Below are 6253 nucleotides of genomic sequence, written 5' to 3'. Positions count from 1 at the left end.
AAAAATAGGCTATTTGTGCACCCCGACCTAAAAGATCTATTGTGCGCCTATAGGCCCAACTAGGACAATTTTAGACTATTTATAAATCTTATAATTGCAGTGGGCTTAATTTTACCTATTTGATTTGGGACCAGGATCCCGCTACCAAGGTAATCGAGTCTACGTCTTGCCACCGCTGGGCAGTTGCATAGAACATGTTCTGATGTTTCCTTCTCCTCATGACAGAGTCGACAGGAATCACTTTCTACCGCACCTATAATCTTCATGTGGTAATTAAGTCTACAGTGTCCTGTAAGAAGTTCAGTGTAGATTTTGATATCATTTCTGCTAAGGTTGATGATAGCATCAACTTTGATGTGTTCAGGATCAATGAATCTTTTTGACTGTCGCATGCCTGTTTGGGCTCTCCAGTGTTCAAGTAGATGCTGTTTCTCCCGTTCACATAATAAGTTGTTTGTGAAGCTATTTGTTACCCCGCAGAAGTGCTCTGGCCCAATGAAAGGAGTACATGCACCCTTCTTTGCTAATATGTCTGCTATTTCATTGCCCTCATGCCCCTCGTGTCCCGGTACCCACATAAGAGTAACATAGTTCCTCGATGCTAGGGTGTTGAGAAGTTGAAAGCATTCCCAAACCAGCTTTGATTGGAATAAGGATTTTGCTAAAGATTTTAGAGCTGCTTGGCTGTCTGATAGAAAGCATATGTTGGTACCTCGGGTGCCCCTACGTATGCATTCTCTTGCACAAAGCTCTAAGGCATGGACCTCTGCCTGAAAAATGGAAGCAGTTTTTCCCATTGCGATTGCTTTACGGAAGTTTGGTCCCATAACTCCTGCTCCTGCACTGCCATTATCCATTTTGGACCCATCAGTATACCATAATTGAGAGCCCTGCTTTAAGTTTATTTTATTATTTCTCCAAGTTGATCGGTCACTAATGACTACTTCGAATTCCCTGGAGAAAGCTAATTTTCTATTCATCTTGTCGAAGACCTTAAGGCACGGAGAATTCCAGATTTCATCTAGAATCTTTGCGTGTCCTGTCAGATTGCCCTCTTTAAGATTACCTAGATAAGGAAGCCTTAGTGCAGCACTGGTCGCAGTCCTTTTAACTGTAATGTGTAATGGGGTGAGTCCAGTAAGCATTGCTAGGGCTTCTGTGGGGCACGTTCTCATTGCTCCCGTTACGCTTAGACAGGTTGTTCGATGAATCTTATTGAGAGTCATCTTAGCCTTCGTCTGATTTACCTTTGGCCACCATGCCAAAGAAGCATAGGTGATCATCGGTACTATTACGGTCTTTTACGACCAAGCCATCATTTTTGGTCGCAGACCCCATGTTTTACCATACAGTCTTTGGCACGCATAAGTTGCTCTTAGAGCTTTGCCAGTTATATATGATAAATGGTTTTTCCAAGTAAGAGTTTTATCTAGAATTACTCCTAGATATTTCATTTCCTCAGATAGTATTAAGTCAGTGTCCCCTAACTTTAAGGTCCCTAGACTCATCTTCCTTCTTCTGGTGAAGGGTATTACATTTGTTTTATTCGGATTAATCGAGAGTCCTTTCTCTTGACACCAATTTTGAGTGATATCAAGAGCTAGTTGCATACGATCGGATATGGTGGAGTCAAATTTGCCTCTAACCATGATGACTAGATCATCTGCAAAGCCCTGAACTTCATATCCGAGGTCACCAAGAGACTGTAGGAGTTCGTCAATGACCAATAGCCATAGGAGTGGCGAAAGAACGCCTCCTTGAGGACATCCTTTGGTTGACTTGACAGTTAATCTCTTCGTCCCCATTTCAAAGATTATCGTCCTATTTTTCAGCATATTGAGAATCCATGTTATGATCAGTCTGTGTATTCCTTTCCTGACCATTCCTGCCTCAATTGATCTGAATGTTGCATTATCAAAAGCTCCTGTAATGTCAACCGATGTGCAGAGAGCTATTTCTTTGCCGTCTAAAGCCTTCTCGATTTTACTCGTCAGACTATGTATAGCGGTGTCGGTCGATTTGCCCGACTGATAAGCATACTGTTCAATATGTAGAGGTGAAGCTTTAATATAGACTTCCCTGATGTATTGATCTAGAATCTTCTCCATTGCTTTAAGCAGGAAAGAAGTAAGGCTAATGGGCCGAAAAGCTTTTGGCGTGTGGTCCGCCTTTTTGCCTGCTTTCGGTATGAAAGCTACCCTAGCCTTCGTCCAATGTTTAGGTATTACGCCTAATTCTAGACTTATCCTAAATAAGTTTGTTAATATCGGTGCTAATATATCAACGCCTTTCTGAAGAAGGCACGGTTGTATATTATCGATACCAGGTGATTTAAACGGGCTGAAAGTGGAAATGGCCCATTTAGTTTTATTGACTGTAAAGATTTACGGGCCAGTGAAAGATCTCTTCGTGTAACCAATAAGAAACGAGTATCCTCGATGGTTTCCGTAGTCTCAGTATACATGGCGCAGCCTGGAAAATGAGTGTCCAGCAAAAGCTGTCCCGTTTCTTCCAGACTTACCGTAAAGCTTCCGTCAGCCTTCTTTAATGTAGAGAGGCTATTTGAGTGGTCTTTATTTAGAGATTTCTGGAGTCTCGCAGCCGCAGGAAGTGTTTCAATCTCCTCGCAGTGCCTCCTCCATGATTCCCTCTTTGATTTCCTCAATTCCCTATTGTAAGCCGTTAAGGCACACTTGTAAGATGCCCAGTCCCCATTGGACTTGGCTCTATTAAGGAGCTGGCGGGCTTTTTTGCGTAAAATATCTAGTTCCCTATTCCACCATGGGACGTTCCTAGAACGTTTCTTTTTGATAAGTTCGCAGCTATTTTCAAAAGCCCCTGTAATAATATTTTCTAGTTTGTTAACCTCAAGATTTAGTTCCTGACAATTAGTAATCCTATTCCCAAGACAACTAATGTTTTGTTCTAAATAGAAGTTATATAGAGACCAGTTGGTCTTCCTAACATTTCTTATTTCGAAAGTGTCTTCAACTTCCCCTTCCAAATCAAAGCGTATATATTTGTGATCTGATAAGGAGTTCTCCTCTAACACCCTCCAATTTGAAATGTTATTTGATATAAATGCACTTGCTAAAGTGAGATCTAATACCTCTTCCCTTATCGCATTTACAAAAGTAGGTTCGTTACCTTTATTAACTACCATTAAATTGTTAGTTGTGATATAATCAAAAAGTGACTCACCTCGTGTATTGATGTCTGTGCTTCCCCATACTGTATGGTGTGCGTTGGCGTCGCAGCACATTACCCACTGTAGGTTTCGGGTACGGCAGTATTCTGTAAGCTGCTGGAGCTCGAGAGACACCGCTTCCTCTGCGTCGCCAGGGAGGTACAGAGATGCAAAAACTATTATTCTCGTCCCCCTAGTACTAGGCACTTCTGCCTGTACCGCCACCAGATCACGCTGTATGAGCTCTGTAATTGGAAGAGATTTAATGGTTTTGTTAATCATTATCGCCGTTCTAGGACGATCAACATTATTATCATAGATTAACTTACACGTTTTTGTCTGTAGACCGTTTATGCGCCCCTTTGTGGCCCATGGTTCTTGGATGGCCACAAAATCCAGACAGTGTTGTTCCACCAGGGCACTGAGCCTGTATGAAGCTGCTATAGCCCGGTGGAGGTTGATTTGGAGGCAATGAAGTTGCCTCCAAGAGTTTTGCGTATGTGGCGGAGTCTGGGACATTATATCCCAGACTGGCCCTTGCGGACCTTGCCGCCCTTTGTACCGCGCAGCAATTCCGCGGCCTCCGGGTCTTTTCTTTCCCATTTCCTCAGACGACCAGAGAGAGCGGAAGGTTTTCGGCCCTGGGCATGGATTCTGCCCCCTCTCAAGGGTGGTCCCCTGGAATTGAGACCCGTTTTCGGCTTCTGGTTGCTTGACTGAGCACAAGCCGCAGATGTTGTTGGTCGCTCATCTTCAACCACTTCCTTTGCTCTGTTTCCTTTATGTCTTGGTCTCAGCACGGCACTGCTAAGTCCATAGAAGACTTTATTGCCCAGCTTTCCGACCATTTCGGACGACATAGGATCCAGAGCAATCGCCATCTCGATGATATCGCCCTTATTGAGCCTGTGGAGTACCCGCCAGTCCCTGACACGCATGCCCGAATTTTGGCACTCAATTTGTCCCAGAATACGGTCGCTTTGCCAGGAAGCTGAGCCTGGGAAGTAGCCAACATAGATTTCAGACTTTGGCACTTCTGCCTCGTCCACTACCTTCAGCTGGGCTCCTTCCCACGGCTTCAAGGCTGGGATTGTCTCTTTAGACCAAGTTACAGTCTCGTCGTCCAGACAATTAATGGTAAACCATCCGGGCTTTAGACTGTAACCGGCGAAATGAGGCTTCACCCCAGGAGCTCGACAAGTTTCGTACATCTTGTCGAGGAATTGTTGACATAATTTCATTTAACAATTTTTAAAGATTAATTTGATATCACAAATGCTCCTTAACTAATTTGTGAATATTGCAAGTTCCAAGTCATTGCGTTATTTAAAATCTCATATGTCTTGACTATATTGATAAATAATTTTGCATCAATACTCGTACAACGAATGCATAATGTTTATATAGAAACACCTATGCTTAACAAGTAAATGATTCATATGTTCTTGAATTTTAACCCATTTAAATATTGAATGGGTTCTTGAATATTGACACATTTGAGTATCGAATTATGCACAATTTATAACCAATTAAAAAATTATTCAAAGCACTTTCACTTTCACATCGCATAAGTAAGAAGTAAATTAAAGGCGCTTGTTTTGAAATCTGTGCCGTAAAAGTTTTATGAATTTATGCGGTTAAGGATTTCCTTAGAAACTTGTCAAGTAAAAGTGTAGCAAACAGAAATATTTTTGCATAAATTAATTAAAACGGAAGTTCACCCGAAGCGAAGTGTTAGCTGCCACAGCTGCAGCCAGCATGTGTCAAAGCATATGCGCAGTTTTTTTTTTTGTTGCAAATAATTTCAATTGAAATTTATGCTGCACTACGTGGCGTATGAGCGTTGCAACACATGCAGTAGGCACGCCAAAAAGGCGAAAAGCAGCAGCAGAAAACAGAAAAAACTTAAACAACCTCCTGCCATTGTGGAAGTTAGATATAGCATAGTTGCAACAACAGTCCCTATAAAAACTGTTACATCCGCTGCGTCTACTTCGAAAGGTGATAGTAGTAGTGATAGTAGTACTAATAGTAATAGTAGTAGCGGCAGTAGTAGTGGGTGAGCATTACTATTTTTTGTGCCAACAATTGCACATGCAAGCAATGCTATGCATGAGCAATTACTATTCACAGAATTACTCAGATATTCATGATATTCAAGGTTTAGTGCAAAAAATTGGTTTTTGCCATTATCACCTGCGGTATGCGAAGCTACTGTGTACATGTGCAGCAGACAACAACAACAACAGCAACAACAACAACAAACACAGTGTCGAGCATACAATTGCTAAAAGCTTTACACAGTTCATTTACTGCAGTTTTGGTGCCAAATGCAGCAACACCCGCTAGTGCCAATATTGCCAACACTGGCAACACTGGCAACATAGTCAGTTCTTATCCTCGTTCACATCCTCGTTCAGGACCTCGTTCAGTATTTCAATTTTATTATTAATTTTTGTCCCAAGAAGATTTATGCACAGTAACGCAAAACAATGTTCGTGTACTGCATTAGTGTTGTTATTTTGAAAAACTCAGCTTCAAATTGGAACACATTAAGCGCCGTTGCACAATGCGTTTATCTGACTGCGAATAATTAAAAAAAATGAGTTGGAGCAAAAATTAAAATTAAGCCAAGGACAAATTTCAATCCTTGACTGTCGCTTACATATATGTGAGAGTGTTGTCGTTGCTCAGTGAGGCAGCCAGTGAATGTTTTCCAAATGGCTCTTCACTGTATGTGGAAGTTTTAAGTGCTTTTGTCTGTTGGCGCATGGAAATACATTAAATGGGTGAAGGCTTACAGATTTTTTCGGATTTATGCGAATTTATGAATAAACTTTCTCTGTGTCGTCTGCCATTATGTGTCTAGCATATTTTCATTGCCTTAACAATAAGTTTTGTACTTTTAGTTAAAGTTTAAAGTGCAATTAAAACTAAATTTCATATTATGGTTTAATTTTTAAATGGTTTCACTGTCTTTTTATGGCAGGGAGAAAAATGTGTACACTCCAATTAGTATTTAATAAAATTTTTAATATTATTTAAGTACAGTTGATTCAAGTATCT

The sequence above is a fragment of the Teleopsis dalmanni genome, chromosome 2 (genome assembly GCF_002237135.1).
Source record: "Teleopsis dalmanni isolate 2A chromosome 2, ASM223713v2, whole genome shotgun sequence".
NCBI classification, from domain to species: Eukaryota; Metazoa; Arthropoda; class Insecta; order Diptera; family Diopsidae; genus Teleopsis; species Teleopsis dalmanni.
This window is presented reverse-complemented; position numbering follows the sequence as displayed.